Source organism: Symphalangus syndactylus, chromosome 7 (assembly GCF_028878055.3).
Source record: "Symphalangus syndactylus isolate Jambi chromosome 7, NHGRI_mSymSyn1-v2.1_pri, whole genome shotgun sequence".
Lineage (NCBI taxonomy): Eukaryota > Metazoa > Chordata > Mammalia > Primates > Hylobatidae > Symphalangus > Symphalangus syndactylus.
Genome location: NC_072429.2, coordinates 18872721 through 18899094, shown reverse-complemented (window position 1 = coordinate 18899094; position 26374 = coordinate 18872721). Strand labels below are relative to the sequence as shown.

The window sequence follows — 26374 nt, the reverse complement described above, 5'->3', positions numbered from 1 at the left end:
GACTGACCTTAGAGAAGTTATTTGGTCTCCTTGGGCCTCAGTTTCCTTATCTGTAAAATGAGGATTTTAAAAAGGACCTAATTTATAGGTTTGTGATGAGGACTAAAGAAGCTAATAACAGATATCGAGCATGTGCCAGGTGCCGGGCACTGTGCTCAACACTTTTCATGGATTATCGCATGAGTTTGTGTTATGTCCATTAGCACAGGGTCTGAGGCTTCGCCAGCAGTCAAAGAACGTCACTATTTTTGTGAGTACATGCCTTGCTTTATCCAGTCTGCCGCTGGAAGCAAAATATTCTTTCTATCCTGGATGTCCAGTCTTGGAACCAGCTCTGAATCCATTGAAAGGCCCCCGGTGTCTCTGGGGGGTTGGTACCTTCAGACATTATTGTACTACATTTTTGTTCAATGAGTCAGAGCCAAAGGACTTGGTTGGTGAAACATTTAAATCAGATCGGTGAGAAGTAGCAATCTTCATCTCCCCCACTGCTCAGTGGTGCACCTTTGCCACCAGGTCAGGGAAATCATCAATCCCGGAGAGCAACTACAAAGCTGTTTCCAGAGCCAATTTCCTGCTGAACTGTGTGTTACACTCTTAGCAACATTCCAAAAATTATACTCACTTCAAAGCCAGCTTTGATCTGGCCCCCCTCCCTCCCTTCTCCCCCAGCCTTTGCCGAGAAGCACATCTCCAGGAGTAGAGTTCACCTTGAAAGGCTGAGACGCCTGTGAGCAGAGCTCGGATCTTCCTCAGAAGAAGGGAGGGAGGCCCCAGAACCAAAAAAAAAATAATAAAGAAAAGAAAATCCGTGGGAGGCCTCACTTATTCTCTGTGGCCCACTGCCCTTGCCTTGGCAGCTCAGTTCCTTCTTGGGGTGAGCAAAACCATCAGCCCAGGCTCTGCCCTCCACAGAACAGCAGCAGCCGCAGCCGCAGCTGATCTCAGCATTGTTGCCCTCACGTGGTTTTGGTGTTGTTGCTTAAGCAGGGAGCTGCTTTGGGTTTCTCACTCAGAGCTGCATTGGGAGGTATGTAACCATCACCCAGGGCTAGGGCAGGAAGGAAAAGCTTGCCCTGAAGGGGAAATACTGTACCAGTGCCTTTCAGGGAAAGGCCTTTGTTTGATACTGTCAGGCATCAGATGCACCTGACAATTTTTTGAAGGGAGGAATTCTTGCAGCAGCTCATCTTTCCTTCGTTTTACCCATTCCCTTTCCCTCACTCCCAGATTACAATGTAGAAACTGAGGCACACTAAGAGGCTTGCTCACCAGACAAGATGCCTGTGGATTCCAGAGTGATTCGCAAATCCCAGTTCTAGCCCAAGAGAAAATTCCCTCAGAAGCCGAGCAAAAAGAAAGGGGCAATTAGCTGCAAATGCCTCATGCATGGATGTGGTGCTGGAGTCTCGGGGGGTTGTAGGGATTGGGTGCTCTAAACCCAGTAGATGGGCCGCACTGGCTTCATTTGTGAATTGGGAATCCTGGGGTTTCCCTAGGCAGGGAGTTTTTTAAATAATAGTTACCAAGTTTAAGGAATTTATTTCCACCTATTTGGGAGTAGGGGCAAGGGTGTGTAATGACAGCCTGGAGGAGGAGCAAAGCGCTGCCACCTGCTTGCTTGTGACCTTGAAAACCCCACCTCACCTGTCTAAGTCTTAGGGCCCTTGCCCAGGAAATGGGGATTTTGTGGTGAGGATGAGTGATAAAAATCCATGTAAAGCACTTCTCCCTGTAACTGACACAGTTCTTGCCCCACAAGTTCATAGTTGAGTTGGAGTGAATCAAGAAGCCTTCACTGAAAGGGGTCTCATACTTGTCTATCTCCCTAGTATGTTGCCCTGCATTTGATGGAGATTCAAAGTGCGTTGACTAGTTTGAGTGACCTTCAAGGCAATAGTTCAACATGTTGAGAAAAGTCTCCATAAGGGAACCTTGTGACAAAGTATTGTGTAAAATAAACGATCTGTGTAACCACCCCAATATTATTCTATTATTATTATTATTGGTTGTTATTATTACTATTTTTGGCTACAAAGGACAACAATAACAACAACCACTGCTTACTGACGTATGACATTTAGTACAGTGCTTAGCACAAAGTTAGTGCTCCGTGAAGGTTAAACAATAGTGAGAAAAAAACACTGTCTGCTTTTCAAAACATTGATTTCTACATGCAGTTTTAGCCTTGCATCTGTGAGATCATGACGGGTTTATTTATATTTCTCTTTTTATGAAAGCTTAGCGGTTGTGTTGAGTGAATACAAACAGTTACCATAGGTCCTGAAAAAGGAGCTCTGAGACATGTATTGAGCGAGCGCTGAACATTTTCAGGATGTGGCTGGCTCCCTGGGGCCCACTGCATCAGGCTGACCATTCTGAAAATTAATAGCCACCCTGACACTTGAAGCCCATCAGGAATGAGATGCTTGTCTTGTCTGGGAGGACGGTGGGACACGTCACCACCTGCACATCTCCCTATAAGCTCTTACCTGCCGAATTAGCAAGCTGCAGCTATTATGTTAGACAGAGCCACAGCTGAGCCCGCAGTTTGATTTTTGTCACCATAAAGGCAGGACTGGAATTGACACTGGAGTAATTAGGAATGAATTCTCAGATCTTGACTTATCAAGCACACTTCCAGGGAGGGAGACAGGAGCCGTGTGGCAGTGTTTAGGAAGCTGAGATGGTGACCTTGCAAGCTAACCTCACTCTTAATCTTTCTATTAGAGAGACCAGCAAGCATTTGGCCAGCACCTCCTGTTAGGCTGACAACCAGAGCAGTTCGTTTGGGGATGGATTTTTCTCTCCCTTTTTTTTTGTAGCCTGTAGGCACTTAGAAGAAAAAGGAGCAGGAGAATGGAGCCAATATGGGAAGCAAAGTTACCACGGGGACAAAATGTTCTTCCGAGCAGCTTGAAATGAGCATAATTTTGGAGAATTTCTGCAATAGCGAGTTAATTCATAATTGGGTTTGCTGAGCAATCAACAATGTGTTGCTTGTATTTTCATATGCTGGGAGCATATGACTCTGTGTGAGCACTGTGTGTGTATTATAATGCTCCAGTACTTTGATACTTCACTAATGTGCAATCTCTATTTCTTGCTTTTGTCTGGGGGCCTCTCATATTACATTTAGATTGTATCCTTTATCATCCCAAATTGACATTTATGCTTTTACTTCTATTGTTTCCCTAGCTTCTCCCTGGTATGGATCAACAATTTGTTTTAATCTGTGTCACTTCTCTTATCTCCCTCGACACAGAGGAGCAGTCATTTTGCACCGCCATCCGCCTACAGAGGTTGTGCTATCGAGAGTGTGGTGGGGTCCCTCACCCTCTCCCCACTGTCTAAAGTGCTGGCGAATGTTAATTGCTTTTCCAGTTAGTTTATAAGAATGCAGAAACTGCTGAATGCAGCTTGACTGGTTTTGATGAAAGTAATGGAATGCTAGTGCCTATGAATAAATAAATCTGATTTACATAGAGGACTATTGTGGTATTGGGTAGGAAGCCTCCGAATGCAAGCAAATTATAGTTTAAGGACACATTATTCCTTGGCTTTTATTCTAAGTAAAGGAGAAGAGCTCAGGTTTCCTTGGGTTCCCAGAGTGGGAGGCAAAGAGGTAACCCCTTGGCCTAAGAGGAAAAATGCTTTCTGAGAGCAGCGTTGATCTGAAACTTAAGGGGGATGCATTTTGTTTGGAGAGAAGCTGTATGTCTAGGTCTCACTTCCTGAAATCCCCTTACAGAAAGCATAGAGAATAGCAAGTGGTGAAGAATTTATGAGAGGCAAACTGAAAATGTATGGATGCCTATCAGAGTGCTTTGGTGAAATAACCGGAGAACACTCTTAGAGGAGGACGGGATCACAACTATCATGACTATCATGACATCCAGTTTTATTTGTGTTTCCTAAATTCCCACAAGAGTGTGTGGCCACTAGAAATGGAATAAATCAAGACACTCCTTTTTTCGGACGAGAAAAGGCAAGTGTGGTGGAAGTAAGAGGACTCACATCAGGGCGTCTGCATTTCAGAGTGCCTTAGGATTGTTCTGGGATGAGTCCATCTGGCAGGAAAGGAGATGGGAATAGACAGGCTATGGGAGGCACAATTCAAGTAGATGCTTAGACTAAAAATGCAAAACTGCTACGTTTCAGAAGTGACCCTATTGGTGGCTTCCGATAAATGAATGAGGATTAAACGCCAAAATTAAATCACTTAAAAAATATTTGTACCGGCCAAGAACGGTGGCTCACGCCTGTAATCCCAGCACATTGGGAGGCTGAGGAGGGTGGATCATCTGAGGTCAAGAGTTCTCGACCAGCCTGGCCAACATGATGAAACCCTGTCTCTACTAAAAAAAAAAATAAAAAAAAAAATTAGTTGGGCATAGTGGCGGGCACGTGTAATCCCAGCTACTCAGGAGGCTGAGGTAGGAGAATTGCTTGAACTCGGGAGATAGAGGTTGCAGTGAGCCAAGCTCGTGCCACTGTACTGCAGCCTGGGCAACAACAGTGAAACTCCATCACATGCACACACACACACACACACACACACACACAAATTGCGTGGGCAAGGTACTATTGTAGATGCTGAGGGCACAGCAGCAAATAAAGCCAAGTCCCAGTCTGTGTAGGACACTTACATTCTCACACCCAGCTCTCAGCAAATTATAAACTCTAAGGAGATAAATAATTAGGGGAGATCTTGAAACTTGACTACAGGCTTAACTGGGTAAGACTGCCAGAAAACAGGAACAGTTTTCTGTGTATTTAGTGCCATTCACAACATGACAGCATCCACAGTGAGTAAGCAAACAACCCAGAGGAGCAAGGGTGTGAGTTAGGAGTTAAGTAAGAATCAGCAACAATAAAAATGAACACGTGACATATTTTGCCCATTCTAGGGTCCTCTGTCTATAAATATGTTTGAAATTAGGTTATTATCCTCTCTCAACCATGCTTATCTCCCAAATTCTTCTTAATCATTTCTTGGGTCCTGATGATATATCGACAGGCCATGGATTAAATACGAAATTACTGCAAATCTCAAGCACCCAAAGATTTATGGACAGAGGCTTAGGCCTTATATCAAATCAACCATCTAAGAAAATATATGATTTCACCATAATATTAAAAATTACTGGCAGCGTCTTCATCTTATCTGATTGGTGGTGTCCTGATGATAAGCTCCAGTAAGCAGAGAGAGAAATTGTGTGATAAATTATGGAACAGACATTGAAAAATGTATTTATTACATTTAGATGTGCAAGGATTTCACTTCCTGTGTACAGAAAAAAAGCGAGTTTGTGTTTTAATGCCTACTTTGGTTCCAAATATTCTAGTCTCTAAAGACTAGCTGATCTTCCATTGGCCTCATTCACAGGAGTTGAGTGCACAGGTGGGAAAACTGTGTAGTAATTACAATGGAAGTATTTGTTCTAAAAGAAAGAGCTTCCTGATCAATGTGAAGAATATCCACAGAGAGGAGAATCTAGGTCCATGTTTCTCAAAGTGTGGTCCATGGACCAGCACATTGTCAGTCCCTGCAAGCTTTTGAGAAATGTATACTCCCTGAATTAAAGTCAGCCTCTTAACAAGAGGTGGTACATAACTGTTTGAGAAATGAGAAAAACAAACTATGATAGATGGGAAGCCAGACGGGAAGACAGAAATTCTTAATGTATCTCAGGGAGGGTGCTCAATGGGAGGCATGACAGAAATTATATTAATAATAAAAATAAAACAATGAAAATCATGGTTAATATTTATTAAGCACTTATGAACAGACATTGTACAAAGATTACTTGACCTCATGAAATCTTCATGAAGACAGCCCTGTGGGAGTACTAGTATTACCCCAACTTTACAAATACAAAGATGAAGGCTGAGAGGATTATAGAACTTTCTCTGGCTACCAAAGCTTGCAAGCAGCAGAGCCAGGATGCACAATCACACCTATCTGATTTCTTACGCACTTCAGTGAAGTCTCATGAAGCAGAAACTCTAGTGGAAAGGGCCAGCCATATTGGAGGGAAATGCTGAAATATCAAGAAAAAAGAGTCATGAAGTAGGAACTGTCTTTGTACAGAAGGAGAAAAGGAAAACTGGCAAAATGGTCTTTTAGGTTCCACTAGCATATGCCTCCCTTTGAAATCCCCAGCTAGAAACCTGCAGTCATCCTTGGTTCTTCCTTTTCCTCACGGCCTGTATCCATGAGACTTCTGATTTCCGTCATGTCCCCTCGTTAGCGTACATTGACTGTGTCCCTGGCTCTTGAAGTGCACCTGCTGTCACAGTTCAGACTTCATCATCAGTAGCTGGGTCTTGAGCAACATCCTCCAAATGGGCCCCTGCAGCTCCATACTCTCCCTTTTCCAGCCCCTCTACCATGAATCACCACTATCTCCCTAGAACCCAATCCAACTGTGTTCCTTTTCTGTCTGACTCTGTGCTAGTTGCTGATAAAACACACATCCTGCCCTCAAGGAAGCAACAAGCCCAGGGAAAGTCCTCACACTCTGCCTTGCCTACAACTCCACTCCCATCTCACCTTCCTCTCTCTGTGCTTGCACACATCAGTCTTGTATTTGTCTTCATACATATCCCTTACAGGTGAGCAGAAATCAGGCGCAGTCCTTGGCTCTCAGCTACTTCCTGCTTCTCCTCAGTCACTCTCTTTCCGCTGCCCAGGACGTTCTCTCCTCCTTAATTATCCTGTGAACACCAACCCATCCTTAAAGGGCCAGCTCAGCTGTGCCCGCCTCTGTGAAGCCTTGTCCTTAGCCTTACCTCAGTGTAAGCACTCACTCCCTTCTCTTTCAGATCCATCAGCATTTGTCATCCTTGTTTATTGCTCCTCCTAGACCAGGATGTGGATTCTCATGTCCCTGGAACAAAGAAAGGTCAAGGAGACAGTAGAATGGCTTACAGGCCGAAAACCTGAACTTTCAAACCTGTTTTTGGGTTTAAGACAGTTTAGATGCTTCCCCCCAGTGCCTCTGTCTCTTATACTGTAATCGAAGCCATGAGGGCCAGGTGCAGTGGCTCACGTCTGTAATCCCAGCACTTTGGGAGGCCAAGGCAAAGGATCACCTGAGGTCAGGAGTTCGAGACCAGCCTGGCCAACATGGCAAAACCCCATCTCTACTAAAAATACAAAAAATTAACTGGGCGTGGTGGCGTGTAGTCCCATCTACTCAGGATGCTGAGGCAAGAGGATCGCTTGAACCCGAGAGATGAAGGTTGCAGTGAGCCGAGATCGCACCACTGCATTCCAGCCTGGGCAAGAGTAAGACTCTGTCTCCAAAAACGAAAAAAAAAAAAAAGCCATAGAGGTTATAGAATGTTTTCAGGCTTTAATTTATGATCCAAGCACACCACCTGGTCTACCTGCCACCTCTGTGCCAACAGCCTTGTTTGCATCTGAATAGAAATAGGATTAATTGATGCATAAATAATTTAAATTACCTATATAATCTCAGAACCTCCGCCACTGAGGTAGAAAGACTGCTTGGGTGACTTCAAATCAGAACTATGTCCCCAGGGGGTAGGTTGTCAGATTCAGTCCACACTTGAGGTCCTAGTCATGTCTGGTCTGCATGGTAAATGAATGCCACATGTATTAGCTCATTGATTTCTCCTAGCGGCCCTGTAAAATAAACGTTTTAACTTCCATTTTACAGATAAGCAAATCAGGGCCCTGGATCTATTGAATACTCTGCCCACATAGCTCCGCACGCACTTGAAAGTGGGAGAGTTGGGCATTAACCCTCGGGAAGGAAGCCTAAGATCTCCTGATGTCTTATGCTGCCCCACCCAGAATGAACACTCTTTCCTGGCCATCACCTTTCTGTCAAACATTCTCAGGGTGCATGTGCATTGAAATAAAGAGATAAGGTGTGACTGTCAGGCAGAAACATGCCAGAATAAGGCATACCTGAAAGTCTATCCTAATGCTTTGCAATCGTGCCCATGGTGTGAGCATGCCTTTAATGTTTATAAGTGTGACCAGTTGTCAGTGCTGACAAAGAGTGTCCAAGTCCCGGGTCTCCTTATTTCTGTTTTCTTATTGCTTAAATAGACCATATGGAGGACAGGATGCTTCATTTTAGCTCAGGGATCTGGTTGCATCATCTCCCCACATCTAAACATCAGTCCCATATTTGTCTTCATGCATATTCCTTACAGGTGAGCAGAATCAGGTGCAGTTTTTGGCTCTCAGGCCCAGTTAGCTGAACAGATGACAGGCAAAGTGCTCTTGCTGACTCCTCTGTCAGTGTCATGGGGACCAGCTCTGATCCATTTCTGTCCATGAGCGCTTGCCAGGAACCATTCAGGCGAGTCAATAGGATGCCCATTGATGGGCCAAACGTTGTTTTTCTCGACAGGAGCATGCAGAGTAGGCAAGAATGTCCAACTGGCTGCGTCTGACCTGTCAGCCAATTTTTATCTCTCCAGGCAATAGCTTTAAAATGGTAAAATATCTGGAGTTCATGACATAGGTTAGCACTTCATTCAACTCAAGGTGGCAGCAGCATGAAGAAAGCATTCATCAAAACCAAAGGGACTCCACTGAAATGGATACATCAGAAACATATGAAACTTATTTCCCAGCACCCTTTGTCAAAGTGAAGTGGGAGGACCACCTGCATTAGAAACACCTGGAGAGCTTGACATTGCACGTCTTGTCTAAAGGTTCCACCTAGAGGCAAAACCTGGGGCTTTAACTGAGGTCTGACTTCATGTCTAATCCATATTACAAAATGTGTCTCAAGATCCTCTTTCTACCATGCTTTCAGGTAGAAAGGGAAAAAACACTTAGGTATCATTTCATAAGCCCCAGAATGGCTAAAATTACAAAGACTGAGAACACTAAATACTGGCAGGGATGTAGAGTACCTCACATACGCTACATGTGGTAGGTGTGTAAACTGGTACAACCATTTTGGAAAACTGTTTGACATTCTCTTATACAGTTAAACATATACCCAACAATCCCACTCATCAGTATTGACCCCCCAAATAAAAATATATGTTCAAATGTAGATTTATGCATGAATGTTCATGGCAGGTTTGCTTCTCAGTAACCCCAAGTTGGAAATAAATCAAACATCTATCCACGTGTGAATGAATGAACAGACTTGAATAGCATCATACAGTGGAATACTATTCAGCAATACAAAGGAATAAGCTACTGACAACTCAACAGCATGGATCAACCTCAAGAATTTTATGCTGAGTGAAAGAAGTCAGACATAAAATAGTACTTGCTTATCATTCCATTTATATAAGTTCAAAACATGTAAAACTAACTTACGATGATAGAAATCATGGATCTGACCTCCGGGGGTTGAGGATTACCTGGAAACGGGCACGAGGGAACTTTCTGGAGTGGTGGAAATATTCTCTATCCTGAGATAGCCGATAGTTACATGGGTATATATATTTGCCAAAACGTTTCAGATTATATGCTTAAGACACTGCTGGTGGGAGTGTAAATTAGTTCAGTCATGGTGGAAAGCAATATGGGGCTTCCTCAAAGAGTTAAAAGCAGAAATACCATTCAACCCAGCAATCCCATTACTGGGTATATAACCAGAGGACTATAAATCATTTTATCATAAAGAGGCATGCACATAAGTGTTCACTGCAGCACTATTCACAATGGCAAAGACATGGAATCAACCTAAATGCCCATTAATGACAGATTGGATTTTTAAAATGTGGTACATATACACCATGGAATACTATGCCGCCATGAAAAGTACAAGATCATGTCTTTTGCAGGAACATGGATGGAGCTGGGGGCCGTTATCCTTGGCAAACTAATGCAGAAACAGAAAACCAAATATCACACGTTCTCCCTTATAAGCTGGAGCTAAATGATAAGAACTTTTGAACACAAAGAAGGAAACAACAGACACTGGGGTCCACTTGAGGGAATAGGGTGGGAGGAGAGAGAGGAGCAGAAAAGATAACTATTGGGAACTGGGCTTAATACCTGGGTGATGAAATAATATGTACAATAAACTCCCAAGACACATGTTTACCTATGTAACAAACCTTCACATGTACCCTCAAACCAAAAATAAAAGTTAAAAGAAAAATAAAATAAAAATAAAGTTCGGGGTTGAGTATGATGAACCTGAATATAATTTTTAAAAATAAAAATAGGAAAGAAAGACCCACTTAAAGATGAAAATGAAAATCATCTGTATTCTTCCCACATAGAAATATTCCTCTTTGTAAGTATTGTTGAATTCCTGTCTATTGCTTTGCATATATATATAATTAAATACTCCTCAACTTGTCATTGTAAAAGCAATGATTTCTATATGTAAACTTCACCTTAGCTTTTAAAAAGCAGAGTGGGAGAGAAATGGGCATGGCTACAAAAGAGCAACAAGAAGGACCTTCTTTGCCAGGCATGGTGGCTCACGCCTGTAATTCCAGCACTTTGGGAGGCCAAGGCCGGCAGATCACCTGAGGCCAGGAGGTCAAGACCACCCTGGCCAACATGGGGAAACCCTGTCTCTACTAAAAATCCAAAATAGTACCCGGGCTTGGTGGCACACACCCGTAATCCCAGCTACTTGGGAGACTGAGGCAGGAGAATCGCTTGAACCCAGGAGGCAGAGGTTGCAGTGAGCTGAGATCACTGCCACTGCTTCAGCCTGGGCGACAGCATGAGACTACACCACACACACACACACACACACACACACACACACAAAAGACCTTAGCATCTTAGCGATGGGAGTTTTCTGTATGTTGACTGTGTCAATGTCGGTTCCTTAGTTGTGATATTATGATATCATTTTATAAGATGCTAGCTTTGGGGGAAACTGGACAAAGGGTACTTGGCATCTCTCTGTCTTATTTCTTGCAACTGCATGTGACACTACAATTATCTCAAATTAAAAACTTCAATTAAAACACAGAAAAATTTGGTATTAACAGCTTGGAGCTTGATATTTTTAATTTTTAATTTTTTGGCCAGCTTCAGGTTTTAATTAGGACTTCTTTTAGGTAGCCCATTGTATTCGTGTGTGTGTTCTGCATTTGCGTGTGTGTGTGCACATACAAGTCTTATGGGAGAGAGAGAAAAACAGAGGTGTTTTAAAATTTATTTTGATTTTTGTTTTGATTTCCCCCACAGATAGGGACTCATGATTTAAAAGTCACCCTTTCCATCAGGCTGGGTTCGTCAGTCTAAAGTCAAAAATCTCCATGCCACTTTCTACTTCTTCCCAATGTTTTATAATTCCAAAGTGTCCTTGCTATACAAGGAGCCTTCTTCTTGAATGTTACAGTATTCCACTGACACTGTAGAGTGAATAGTGCCTGTGAGCATCTTGGCTGCTGAGTCGGGGAGATGTCAGCCACATGTGATTCTGCACATCTTCCAGGTAATTCAGTGGTGCTAATGTAGTCTCCTGGATGCAGGGACACCAACGGGGTTTATGTCACTCCCTTGGTGGCCTTAAGTGCATAAATCAATCCTTATTTTTATGCCAATCCATACAGAAGGCTTCCTTGTGTGTGCTACACATAGGGAGGGAGGGAGGGCAGGATGCCTCCTTGAGCAAGTGGTTTGCATTTGAAGAAAGCAAGCAATATTGGAACCTAGTTTGGGGGTATTTTTGTTTCTTTATTTAAATCCTCTAGGAAGGCTGCTCTGGCTTGGGCAGAACCAGAGTGAGGGGACTCATTAGCTGGAGTGAGGTTGGTGTCAGGAAAAAAACAGAGCTCCTGCCTTGGCTTGCCTGAGGTCGCAGGACGCCACCCTTGAGTCTCCATTGCTGGCCCGGGTCCTGAGTGCCTGCCCACCCTAACTCTAAAGCAGACCTAGCCTGGTGGAGCCTGCTATAGAGAGGCTGATATTCTGAAATACATATGCCAATGATGATAAAGGCATACTGTAGGAAGACTAAATGCTTTTTTGAAATTATTTTGACAGGGAATCACCAGCATTATCCCAGTTAACCCAATAGTGTCCAGGAGGTGGGTTGACACAGTTTATTTCATTCAGCAAAAAGTAAAATCAGTTAATCACAACTCTTCCTCCTCCTCTTCCTCCTCTGCTTCCTTCTTCTCTAGGATATGGGGGCATAATAACAATGGTAAGACAAATGTAAGAATTATCTTCGTCGCTTCTTATCTCTCCTATTGGCATTTCCTTACCCTCTCTAGGAGCCCCCAAAATGTCTATGGTTCCCATTTCATTCTCACTCCAACATCAAAACCTATCAGTTCCATTCCCAAGGCCCTCAAAATCCCAAGTCTTAATAGGACATTGAATGACAATGAGATTAATTTGATAACATGAAGCTTTAGCAAATTTGAAGACGTTCATTTCCTCTAGGCCCATAAAGGATATTACTAATATAGTCCCAGGCACCATGATAGAGCTGTGGGAGAGAGAGAGATTGTTAGGCAGATAGCTAGAGCTTTGGTCTTCTCAAAATTGCATCCAATGGGAAAACAGCACATTTAATTATTTGGTTATTACTGAAGGAGGGGCAATATGCTTATATCATCCCCTGGCACAGAAGAGACACCAAAATATGTGTTAAAAGAATGTGTGGGCCAGATGTGGTGGCTCACACCTGTAATCCTAGCAATTTGGGAGGCTGAGGCAGGTAGATCACTCGAGATCAGGAGCTCGAGACCAGCCTGGCAAACATGGTGAAACCCCATCTCTACTAAAAATACAAAAAAAAAATTAGCTAGATGTGGCAGTGAGTGCCTGTAGTCCCAGCTACTCAAGAGGCTGAGGCACGAGAATTACTTGAACCCGGAAGGCGGAGGTTGCAGTGAGCTGAGATTGCTGCAGTGCACTCCAGCCTGGGTGACAGAGGGCGACCCTGGCTCAAAAAAAGAAGAAAGAAGGAAAAAGAAAAAGAAAAGAAAGAATGGAAGGAAGGAAGGGAAGGAAGGAAGGAGAGAAGAAAGAAAGAAAGAAAGAAAGAAAGAAAGAAAGAAAGAAAGAAAGAAAGAAAGAGAAAGAAAAGAAAGGGAAAGAAAGAAAGAAGGAAAGAAGGAAGGAAGGAAAGAAAGAAAGAAAAGAAAGAAAGAAAGAAAGAAAGAAAGAAAGAAAGAAAGAAAGAAGAAAGAAAGAAAGAAAGAAAGAAAGAAAGAAAGAAGAAAGAAAGAAAGAAAGAAAGAAAGAAAGAAAGAAAGAAAGAAGAAAGAGAAGGGAGGGAGGGAGGGAAGGAAAGAAGGAAGGAGGGAAGGAAGGAAGGGAAGGAAGGAAGGAGAGAAAGAAAGAAAGAAAAAGAAAGAAAGAAAGAAAGAAAGAAAGAAAGAAAGAAAGAAAGAAAGAAGGAAAGAAGGAAAGAAAGAGAAAGAAAAGGGAGGGAGGGAAGGAAGGAAGGAAAGAAGGAAAAAAGGAGGGAAGGAAGGAAGGAAGGGAGGGAGGGAGGGAGAAGATCAGGGTGATTCCTAGACTGTTTAAAGAGCATTTGAGAAATGCCTCTTAGAGGGTGTTACAGCCTATCTTGCTTGCCAATGAAATTGCCCTAGTCTGGAAAATTCTGAGTCTATGCAAAAGCATATGAGTTTCTATGATGTTATCATCAGAAGAAGATAGTTCCAGAATACCCTGCACATTCCCTTTTCTTTCCATTTGTCAATTTCCGTTGAAGTCATCTGTCTCTCATACTAAAGGACCAACTCCTCAAGGATAAGGACTCTGTTTTAGATATTACCATGTTCTTAGCATCACAATCAGGCTCAGGCACACAATAGATGCTTAATAAGTGGCTGTTGAATTTAGGGAATATTATTTCTGGGTCGTTTTCTGGAAAGATTGCCCATAGAATGGCTTGTCAAAGAAGTGGAGTCTGGACCTGAAGGAGTCTAAGAGATGTTCCTCAGTGATCTTATTTCAGATTCCCTCGAATTGCTACATGGGAGAGTGGATGCTAATCAAGGTCGGCCATGAGCCACAAGCAAAAATAGAGACTGACAAAATTGGTAGGGGAAGACTCATGAAATTTTCCTTTATGGCTCAGGGCTATGTTTTCATGCAAGATAAGAGTTGTTGTCCCTCAGATAGGAGCACAAGTGAGCAGTTCAGCTCTGCCTCTCTGCCTTCTGTCCTCTTCATGCACCAATTCTCAAGACAACACTGTTATCTTGCCAGAAAATACAGCCCAAAGCATTACAGATGTCTGGTACAAGCGGAACCCATATTAATGGTTATTGCTTAAAGAAGAGGCATGCTCAGATCTCTTTACTGTACTCTAGGGAAATCGCAGTTTTTACTTTCTTCCAGAGCAGACCAGAGACGTAAAAAGAGATCAGTTGAGTTTGGCCTATCTCAGATAGAGGGGGTTTTTTTAGAGGTAATTTGAATGGTAGTCGTGACATGGCCTGAGACACATCCTCATAAATACAGATTTCTTAACACTTATTTTTTTTAATCAAGGTGCTTAGGGATACTTAGACATAAATGTTTCATTTTTCTGTAGGAACAAATAAGTTCGTGATACTATACGAAGAATCAATGAATAATCATTTTTACAAAGGCATTTTTAGTGTCTGCTGACAATTGACTTATGGTTTAATTTAAATTAGCTGAGCTTTTCTTAGAATTTTATTTATTTATTTATTTATTTATTTATTTATTTATTTATTAGAGACAGGGTCTCACCCTGTTGCACAGGCTGGAGTGCAATGGCTTGACCATAGCTCACTGTAGCCTTGATCTCCAGGACTTAAACGATCCTCCCACCTCAGCCTCCTGAGTAGCTAGGACTACAGGTGCATGCCACTATGCCAGCTATTTTTTTATTTTATTTTTATTTTTGTAGAGACAAAGTCTCACTACATCGCCCAGGCTGGTAGAATTTTTTTCAATCCTTAGCCAATTTCTGACAGTGAGTGAATCATTTCTAGAGAAGAGATTTTTTTTTTTTAAACAAAGCATGGTTTCTTTTCAAGGTGCCGTTACTGGAATTAAACTGAAAATGCATTAAATGACATTTAAACTAGCCCCAAAAGAGTTATTGTTTTTGCTCTGACAGGAAGTGGCCAATTTCAAACACTTATTAAGCAATGTGTGCACACCATACAGTTGCATTAGGTTTACAACTTTGTCAGTGCCAACTTTAGCCAAGAGGAGTTATTTGCCTTTGATTCTTGCAAAAAAGCAGAAGATCACAAACTAATGCAGCACCATTCTGACCATGCCTTATGCTATAAGCTCTGGAAATAAGATAACACCCTTTGTCCCTTGAAAAGCATTGCCATTTGTAATTATCCCAAGTTTCCGACTATAGAGATTGTCAACAGCAAGAGGAACTTTTAAATTGCTTGCCTTTGATGAAAATGAAAATGTTATCCATGAAAAATCTCTAGGAAAATAAATTAAGGCCTGATTCCTGCTATGCAAACAGATATATACAGTATCACCCTGAATCAGCTTTTCTCATCAGAAATGGAGCTACTGTACTTTATTATGATGTCAGAGATTGAACTTGGGTAAGAATGCACTTCTGATAATTAAGATCATATCAGGTTGGGAAAGCCTAATTCCTAACAGAAGATAAAAAGTCTCCTGATGGTGTAGACTCAAAACACCTGTAACTTGGGCCATCTAGTAGTCGTAGAATATTGGGATATGTTTGAAATTCCTTATTGCTGAAATGTGCAGATAATACCAGAGGGGAGAGCACCCCAACCCCATAAACCCATTAAAAAAAAAAAAAAAAAAAAAAAAAACAAGAAACATCTCTTGGAGCAGGCAGGTGGTGTATCATATCTTCCCCGGGTGGAGAATGAGCTTCTTGCCTTTAAAAGTAATTGATTTTATAGCGAAACGTGTCAAGAGCACTGGTTTTCAAAATGATTTCGTTCATGAGTGTTGAGAAATAATATATACTGCTAATCGCTTCAGAAATAGCTGGATTATTTAACTTTGGTTTTGATGGGAGTTGGAAGGAAGATCTTGAGCCCTTATGCCTTTTCCCTTATCGCAGATTAATAGCTGTTTTGAAGCTGTGTCTACTTCTGCCGTTTCAGAGATGAAATCTGCATCCCCTCACTTTCTTGTGTAGGGCACTAGCTACAGTGTTCTTAGTTCAAACTCTATGAGTGTTCTAAAGATAGCAGTGTGACATTTCTGTTTCAATAAAGCCCAAATAGTAGGCGAGATATGAAACACCAGAGAAGAAAAAAGATATGTTTACTGATTTCACCGAGGTCCATATTGAGCTGCCTAGGTGAACAGTTGTTAAGTCGGGAGTCTGACTGCAGGTGCAGGAGTGGGAGAGAGTGTTAACTTCTGTGAGGCATCATTTGTTGGCTGCTTAGCAGCACGCCTCTTGCTGCAATCCCATCGTGAAGGTCTCAGTCCCATACAGACTAATGGTGAGTGGATGTAACGTGGGACCTGCGAAAGGAAAGGTGGTTGTTTCTTGTTCTGTGGCTTTTCTCCTCAGTTATGTCTTCAATGAGCTAAAGTGAATGTGCTGATTTACAGTCTGTATTTGCTCATGGTACCTGTCTCATTATTAATTATTCAGGGTCTTCTTCCATCTTACATACATGTGTATGTATGTTTATTATATGTATATGTATGTTTGAATGAATGAATGATGAAATAAACAGGCATAATTAGTAGGGTCGAATCATCGTCCGTGGTCAACACTAATTGACCCTACCAATTATGCCTGTTTGTTTCATCTTTCATTCATTCAAACATATATATAATATATAATATACATACATATGTGTGTAAGACTGAAGGAGACCCTGTTGAATTAATAATGAGACAGTGCATGTACCTCTTCCTCCAGGAAGCCTTCCCTCATCCACTAAGCCAAGAGTCAGCAATCTTTTTTCCTATGAAGATCCAGATAGAAAATATTTCAGGCTTCACTTTGTGGGCTGCACACGGTCTCTATCACATATTCTTCTTTTTCACAATCCTTCAAAAATGTGTAAAACATTCTTAGCTCGGGGGCTGAATGTGGTCCGCGGCCATCGTTTGGCAACCCCAAAACCAAACCAAGTGTCTCCTGTCTTCCCCGCGAACCATAGCAGCCTACACGTTGTATTGAAAAGAGCTAAACTCTAGATTCCTGGAAAGGGGGTTCGTATCTTTGCAGCCCCAGCCTAAACAGTGGCAAGATTTCATTTTTCAAAAATAAGGTGATCTCCACCTTCCAATTTTATATTCCACCTGGGAAACAAGGTCATGTGCAGAAACCAGCGAAGTGACAATTCAGAACACAGTTAGTGTTCTTGACAGGCCCTTGACAACTTTGACTTTCTGGGCAATAACCCCAAGTAAAGAAATTAGTTTCAAAAACTGCCCCGTAAATTCTCAACATGGCTTTTAGAAGGCATTTGCTCTATACTTTGTTAGGCCTTCAGCTAGGTGTTTGTTTGTTCTTTGTTAATACACGACTTTTAAAAATTTATTTTTTTTTAAACAAGAACTTCAGAGGTGAACAGCAAAAATGGTAAGGGGTGTGTGATATTGTGAGCAGCAGGCCCAGAAACAGCCCAAAGATTGACAGCATGACCTCAAGGATGGAGACAAAATGAATCAAAAGGAAATACACAGCTATATGACTGCATAGTACAATATGTTTTCTCTTAATAGGTTTTCAGTCTTCAGTTAAATGTTGAATTATGCTCATTTGCTCTCTTTAAAAATGCGGCCAAATTTAGCTTCCAATTTTGAATTATTATATCCACACAGCATGGTTAAAATAAAAATATCAAGCGTTTGCAGACAATGAGTTGGGTTTGTCTGGGAAGTTCACGCATTTCGACTAATTCATTTATGAATAAATTGTGGGGAAAAAAAGGCACATTCATGACCCAGGACCAACTAGAGTGAGGAGCCAGGGATGGGATGGCCTGGGCTGACAATGACTTCCTGCCTGAGGCAAGGTACTTACCCTCTCTAAACCTCTCAGCCTCCTGATCTGTATAATGGGTATCTGCTTCCACCCCAGTATGGTCACTGTGATGATTAAATACCATTATCTATGTAAAGTTCTTAAAACAAAAACTGGCAGGTGGTAAAAGTGCTAACAAAAAGTTAGCAATTGTTATTATTATTATCATCATCAATATTGTTAATGAATAAGTGTGAAAATGAATTTGACACACAATGTGCTAATGGAGATAACAGAAAAGTGTAAATATGAATATGGCGAAGACGTCTAGGATTGCACCTTATAGGAGGTGATACTTGATCTGGAATTATCAAACCAATTTTAGAAATCAGGTTAAACTGGGACTGATTCTCCCAGAACACATACCACCCTGGACAACTTTCTTTGGTTAGGTTGAGAAAGGCTGTTTTGTAGAAGAGTAAAACCTGCCCACGTAATATTACATCAGATCCTATTATAAACTTTCAAATGTTTTGAATTTCCAGCACCATATCACATTAATTATCTCTAAACTATCAGAGAAAGCAGCATCGTAACAGGGTGGAACAAATGCATTTAACTCAGAAAACCAGACATCCCTCCTCCTAGAAGGGGAAAGATTCCAATTTCCTCTCACAACATTTTCTTTAAAATTGTTTTGGCTTCAGACCATACCTCATCTTATAGCCAAAATGTAACCTGGTAGGAGTGTAGACATCCCCATTTGTCATCACCTTTAAAAGCAAGTACTTGAAAGGGTCTGTTTTCCCCTGGAAAACAAGTACCGATGTCAAGCCTAGCCACTGATGTAACACGATGAAAGCTGCTTCAGAGGAAGAAATTGGGATGAGGGAGTTTGGCTGGAGCAATGAGACATGTCGAGAGCCTTTGGGTATTAACCAGACTGGCAGTGTGATCCCTGGGAGGGAAGACAAAGATAGCATCCGCCTGTCTGACTCAGGGCATGCCCATATCGCTCGAACCTTCCCGTCTTCCCACGAGCAGACTCGGCTCCAGCCCATTCAGGGCAGCCTTCCAGGGCCTGGCATGTGTGTGCTCAGCATCACGGGCAGCTAGCAGGGACCAGTGCAACAGAGGAGGCTTAGCTTAGTACGCGTTCGGCAGGACGGGTGTGCAGGCTGCGCTGCCTTTGAGTCATCCAGGTAGGCAGAATGACAGCTTTTATTGACTTTCTCTGAGACTGGAAGCAAAGAAACGGGGTGGGAAACAAAACAGTAGGTGGCATTTTAGTTGTGCCCTCATGAGTGCGAGCGGGAAAGGTCAGAATACCTCAGGGGACAAAGACGGAGCCAGGGCAAGAGTGTTCCCCAGAAAGCTAGACGGCAATAGGACAAGGTACTGCTCTACAAACCAAGAGAGAAACGGAGGAGTGAAAAGAGCCGTTAGTGCAATGGAGTGTCGTGAATTATCCATCAGTGCCGATGGCACTCTTGTTAGGATTCTCACACTTCTCACATGTTGTCCTAGTCTACTTCCTGGGACAAGCTTTTGTGAGCCGAAGTCCCTATTGCGAGCCTAGGCAGTGCCATTTTTCTGTACATCCCTCTCCTTTCTGTGACTTCCCAGCCCCATCATTTAGGAACCCCCTGGAATCTGATGGACAGGACTGATGTGGGTCACAGGTACCAAAACTGTACAGACAGCTATGTTAATTACACCACCTGTTTCCCCAGGTTAAGCCGTTGCTATTGGAAACACAATAGCCATTGCTATTGTGATCTAATGAACCGTTATTGCAACTCCCCTTCAGTCATGTAACAGACCTTGGACTTGGAGCTCAGTCCCTTGTGCAAAAGGATAAGGAGAGTAATGAACGAGAGTGGTGGGTGGGAAAATAGCATCTGTATATGGTTCCTGGAGGTGGTGAAGGAGAGAAGTTGGTTCCACCTGCAGGGGAAGAGGGTGATGCAGGAAGGTACTCCAGGAGGATCTGAGAACTAAAAGATGAGAAAGCCTCTGCTAGTTGCTGGCATTCATGACACAGGGACTAGAACAGACCAAGTCATTTTAGATGTCTCCATAAATTGCCAGCATTGTATTTGGCATCCCCTCCATTCCTAAAGGTGTTTTTCCAATAAATCCATGGCAACATGCAAAGCTGTGCCATCGCGTTAAACAAAACAGGTATGTTTTTTTTTCCATTTCCCCAGCTCATGTTCTGTATCTCTACCCAATATGTTGCCGAGCTGTGAGCACCCTTAGGCTTCCATCTAAATAATTTTTAAACTTTTTCTTTCTTTTGCCACTTTGCACTTTTTGTTCCCAGAATGAACCCCTTCTACTATTGGAAATTTCCTAAGACAAACAAGTTTCTCTTCCTGGGTAGCAATTTCCATTCATGAAAAATTGCCTTGTATGGAGTCAGGAAGTAGAGCAGTTTGGGAAGGTCTGTAATTTGTTTCCCATCAACTAATAATCTTATTGTGATGAGTAATGTAGTCCTGTTAATGTCTCAACAAGGTTATGGGTTGTGCTAAGTGTCAGTAGAGAAGCCGACAGCTTCGTACAGTGAAACCATTCATTCTTCTTTTCACACAGTATAGTTTCTTAAACAGCTTGCAATAGACCACATGAGCTTTAGCAAACAATATTTAAATGAATGTAAATACAAAAACGATTAACGATATGCCAATAGGACTTTTACTCAAAGATTGATTCCGTTTTTGTGTTTTCCAGTGTGCTTTTATTTTTAAGGACGTGACAAATATTTTGGAAACAGATTTGCCAAGTTTTCAGGCTCCTTTGCTCCCTTGCTTGCCACAGAGTAGCCTTGATGTCTCTGCCTGAAATGGCTCCTGCCATTAAGCAAGTCTTTCCCCCATCGATCGAAGCAAGTCTGTCCTATTCTTAGCATTCAGCATGATGTTTAATTTTATTGTTGTGTTATATTTTTAAAGTTAACATACAGTAAAATTGGCTTCACTGTGTACAATTCTGTAGATTTCAACACAAATACGGATTTCTGGAACTGTCACAACTACAGGAACCCAAGACAACCCTTTTGTCTCAAAAATTTCCCATGTTCTCCTTTCATAGTTACCTACACACCCCAGCCCCATCTCAATCTGTCCTAGTCACTAATCTGTCCTTGTCACTATAGTTTTGTCTTTTTGAGGATGTCATATAAATGAAATTACACGTTTTGAAACTAATTTCTTTCATTCAGCATGGTACCTTTGCGATGTATCCAAGTGGTTGTGTGTATCAATAGTCCATGCTTTTCTTTAATTAACTTCTTTAATAGACAAATAAAATTTGCATATTATTTATGGTATACACCATGATGTTTTGATATATGTACATTGTGGAATGGCTAAATCAAGCTCATTAACATATTCATTACCTCACATACTTTTCAGTTCTTTGTGGTAAGAACATTTTAAATCTACTCTCTCAACAATTTTCAACAATACAATACTTTGTTATTAACTCTAGTCATTCCTGCTTTTGCTGCATAGTACTCCATGAATTATACCTTGTACTATATGAATTACTATAGTTTGTTTATTCATTCACTTGTTGTAGGACATCTGGTTGTTCTCAGTTTTTAGTGATGAGGAATAAAGCCGCTACAAATTTTCATGGAAGATTTTGGGTTGAACATTAAGATTGCATTTCTCTAGGGTAAATACCTAGACTTGGGATTATTAGGGTGTATGGTAAGTGTAACATCATGGGAAACTGGCAGACTGTTTTCCAGAGTGGCTGTGTCATTTTGCATCCCCACCAGCAATGTGTGAGAGTTCCCATCATGGCAATGTGGTTAGCTTTCATGAAAAGTAAAACACATATTTCTAGGATGATACTGTATTTTACCATGAGCTGCTTCTGGTTAATTCTGTAAGTCATTTTTTTTTTTAATTCCCTAATGAAACAGTCCTTACATTTTCTGTTGGTTAACGATAAAAAAAAAAAGCAAAGTTTGCCTGCCTGCTTTTCTCAACTCTGTCTGTGGTTTCTCCTTCGGGTCAAACTGCATGTGTTTTCATTAGAAAAATGCTGAGTCATGGCTATTTGTTTCATCCATGGAATTGGCATGATGGCACTCAGAGTGTTCAAAGACATACAGAGAGATGAGGACTGGATGATTGGAGGAAACCCAGGAGGTGACATATCTTCCTATCCTCCTCTTTCATTTTCCCTTCGTAAGTCTGCTCCATTTCATGCGTGCAAAGAGTACCCTGAAAGTCACGTGTCTCCACTGCTCTCCATCATAGTCTTCACTCAGCAACTCAGAACCCAGGGCAGGAATTCTGACTCTGAACCTTGCAAAGAAAGCAATACAGCACATGTATTCCGTGTGCTTAGTTGAAGACTCCAATTTGCCATGCTCTATTATCTAGAATTAAACACAAAAGACAGTTGATAAATACCACATTCAGTTGAAAACACAAATAAATCAAAATGTTACAGTTTCTCTCCATAGGTAATAATTAACATTCTTGTGAATTGCTCTGGTGCCATGATGCATCCTTTAAATGGTGCGCAAGCAAAAAACCTGCACATTGAGATGTGCGTATATGTAGACCCAACAGAATAGTGACTTAGCCTTGGGAGATAAGGCTGGGGTGAGGAGAGGGGAAAGGTGTTGATGTAGAGTTTAACAATACGCATCTGTGAAACACTTTCAAAGCAGTGTGTCATAATGGCCTCTACAAAATTTTATACATGAGCTGAAACATGAAAACAACATACATGGAAAAGTAAAGTATTTTGGTGGTTAAAAACCACAAGGGAACAAAAGAGTTAAGGTGAAGTCTTTGTGGCTTACCCAAAAGGTCAGCATAGGACATGTCTCTTTCTTTACCTTCCTCAAGGCCAGGAACTCTGTACCTCCAAAAGCCCCTTTGATGCAGGGTAGGTGCCCAATGAAGGAACATGTGAACAAACGAAGACATGAATAAAGGAACGAATGAACAAATCAATGATTAAGAATTGAGGCCAAGGCAGGCTGATCATGAGGTCAGGAAATCGAGACCATCCTGGCTAACATGGTGAAACCCTGTCTCTACTAAAAATACAAAAATTAGCCGGGTGTGGTGGCATGCGCCTGTAGTCCCAGCTACTTGGGAGGCTGAGACAGGAGAATCACTTGAACCTGGGAGGTGCAGGTTGCAGTGAGCCAAGATTGTGCCACTGCACTCCAGCCTGGGTAACAGAGCAAGACTCTGTCTCAAAAAAAAAAAAAATTGTTTGTCATAAGTGAGCTTAGCTAATGTGTTACTGTTCTTGTGTAAGGAATTTAATTGGACAGAAGGCAAAAGGAATCTTTTAGAGAAAACTGTCACTTCTTTGGATTTCTCTCAGAGAATATAAAAGACTTTCTTAAGTAACTCCCTGCATATGGCTTTTCCAGGTTCTATACAACAGCAGTCCTCAACCTTTTTGGTACCGAGGACCAGTTTCATGGAAGACAAATTTTCCACGGAAGAGGGGGATGGTCTCAGGATGAAACTGTTCCACTTCAGATCATCAGGCATGAGTTAGATCCTCATAAGGAGCACGCAACCTAGAACCTTCGTGTGTGCAGTTCACAATAGGGTTCACACTCCTATGAAAATCTAATGCCGCCACTCATGTGACAGGAGGTGGAGCTCAAGCGGTAATGCGTGTTCACCCTCTGCTCACCTCCTACTATGCTGCCCAGTTCCTGTACTGATCTGTGTCCCAGGGGTTGGAGACCCCTGCTATACAACAAAAAAATCTGTTGAATGGAAACTCCATCCAAGCTCTATTTCCCCATGTGTAAATCCGAAAAGCTTATAACAATTTAGTGGGCTAAAAATTATCAAATAAAGTCTTTCAATATATAATGTGTTGATGTTAGCTCCAGTGTCAGCCCTAGAAGGGAGCAACCATAAAGCATCATACTTGTCAGCATAGGGTTGAGGAAGCCATTGGATTTCATCTGATCCAGTCCAAAAAGTCTTCCTGAAAGAAGCGGAATTCCATACATCTTGCTTTTGATTTGCAAACTCTTAGCAAATCATCCTCTTTCTGTGCCACATTGAGTTCCTTTCTGTATCACCAACTACGCAGATGAATCAGGATTCACCCCGCCCGGTTGAGTCAGAAGCCTTTAGCAAAGATTCTTTAATACAACGGATTTGTGATGAAAAGTGAACATTTTCAGGTGGCAGAAAGAGCCACAGGAGATCCTGTTAGTCAGAGTTTGGAAGTGAAATGTGTCTATTCCCACTTGGGGTTTGTGGGAGGCCTCTGCTCCCATTAGTTCCATGGGGATTTCTGCTTGTAAGGCATTTGTTGTCGTGTTTGGATTGCTGTAGGAAGAGAAAAAATTACTACAGTTTGCATGAGATAGAGCTGTGTTTTGGCAAGGAAGCCCATGATAATTTTTCTTCTTGAACCTTGATCAAATTCAAGCTTTTGAGATTTGTCTCAAATGATACCGTGGTATACTTGAATGTACTTTCATTTCTGATGGAATTTGGAATATTTCTCCAATTTCTTTGTTGCCATATTTGTCAATACGTAATTAATTAACTAATTGAGTCGTTCATTCAACAACCATCTATTGTGTCTACCAAGTACTCCAAGAGCCAGGGATTCAACAGAGAATAAAATAGCATCTTTGCCTTCAAGGTACTTACTTTCTGGTGCAGAAAGACAGATGAGTTTTTTAAAAAATGGGTGCCAATATGTGCTTTAGAGAAAAAGAAAGCAATGGAAGGACGATAAGATGACTGGCACTGTCTCAGAAGGCAGGTCTTAAAAGATGACCTTTGAGCTGAGACCTGCAGACATGGGAAGAGTGAGCTACTCAATTATCTGTATCTCCAGGCCAAGGGTACAGCAAATGCAGAGCCTCAAATAGGAGCCTGCTTGGCCGGTTCCAAATCAGGCAGAAGCCAGTAAGGATCCAGATCAGGGCCTTTCTTATTTCTTGCAATATTTTCTTCAAGAACTAGGCTTGAATCTGAAGCAAAGAGATGAACCTAGGCTGATATTCTGGGCAATTCCTACACACCACAGAAGTCCCAGATTTAAAGTGCCTTTGTTCTTGCTTTTCCCTCTGCCTGAAACATTGTTCCCCCAGACACTGGAATGGCTCTCTCTCTCTATTTCCTTCAGGTCTCTGATCAAATATCATCTTATCGAGAAGGCTTTCCAGACTACACTATTAAAGTGTCAAATAGGCAGTGTTAGAAATGGAAATTATTTTCTCCGCCAAATCTGATTATTTCACGTGAGAGATGACTCCCTCTCTACATTATGGGATTAAGAATGATCCCATTTGAGATGATAAATACTAGAATGTTTCAGTAGCCCAAGAAGCCCTGAGAAACAAATTGCTAATTTATGACTTAAACCATCTAAATGTGATGAACAACTCAGGACGTCAGTGAATTGTTCAACAGTGGATTGCAATGATAGAGCAACCTGCATGGCTCATAAATGAGCCAAAGAAACTTGAAAACCTTGATTTTACTGTAAGGTTTTTCATGCAAAATGGGTACTGATGCTTACCAGGACTGCCAGAACTCAAGGAAACACAGGTCTTCCTTGTGCTAATTAATAAAAGAAGAAGAGAATTTATCAAAGGACAAAAGCTGCTATAAGGCACTTCACATTGTCCACCATTGGACAGTTTTATTTCAGTGTATTTAAACTGCAAATGTGAAAAATAAGTGCACTGATTATTTTGATATTCTGTAAGGCCTGGAGTTACTATAACTCAGTAGGAAAATGGTCCCTTATTCTTAATGGTGCTATTTACCTTAAAAGTATCTGGCAACAGAAAGTTTTTCAAGTCATTGAAATAATAATCTTGGCTGGGTGTAGTGGTTCAAACCTGTAATCCCAGCACTCTGGGAGGCCAAGGTGGGAGGATTGCTTGGGGTCAGGAGTTCAAGACCAGCCTGGGCAACATAGCAAAATCTCATCTCTACCAAAAAAAAAAAAAAAAAAAAAAGCCAGGCATGGTGGTATGCCTGTAGTCCCAGCTACTTGGAAGACTTAGGCAGGAAGATTGCTTGAGCCCAGGAATTCGAGGTTGCAGTGAGCCATGATTGTACCACGCACTCCAGCCTGAGTGACAGAGCAAGACCCTGCCTCTTAAAAACAATGCACACAAAAATCTAAATCACAGGGTCTATGTCACCCCTCTCTCTACCACCTCAAAAAATAGGCCAGGCACAGTGGCTCACACCTGTAATCCCAGCACTTTGGGAGGTCAAGGCAAAAGGATCACCTGAGGTCAGGAGTTTGAGACCAGCCTGGCCAACATGGGGAAACCCAATCTCTACTAAAAATACAAAAATTAGCCGGATATGGTGGCACATGCCTGTAGTCCCAGCTACTCGGGAGGGTGAGGCAGGAGAATTGCATGAACCTGGGAGGCAGAGGTTGCAGTAAGCCGAGATGGCGCCACTGCACTCCAGCCTGGGTGACAGAGTGAGACTCCCATCTCAAAAAAAGTAAATAAATAAATA

General features: G+C 41.9%; 1 protein-coding gene across 18 annotated transcripts in view; it reads left to right on the top strand.

The window, feature by feature from the left end:
• Positions 1 to 26374, top strand: part of TENM2 (teneurin transmembrane protein 2) — a 1678453-nt gene that overhangs the window by 1324904 nt on the left and 327175 nt on the right. The window contains exon 1 of one of the 18 annotated variants that reach the window (XM_063642610.1): positions 19006 to 19063. The exons of the other annotated variants lie outside the window; for them this stretch is intronic. The gene's annotated coding sequence lies outside the window, so the exon portion shown is untranslated. Of the gene's footprint in view, positions 1 to 19005; positions 19064 to 26374 lie in introns of those variants that run through there. 18 annotated transcript variants of the gene reach the window in all.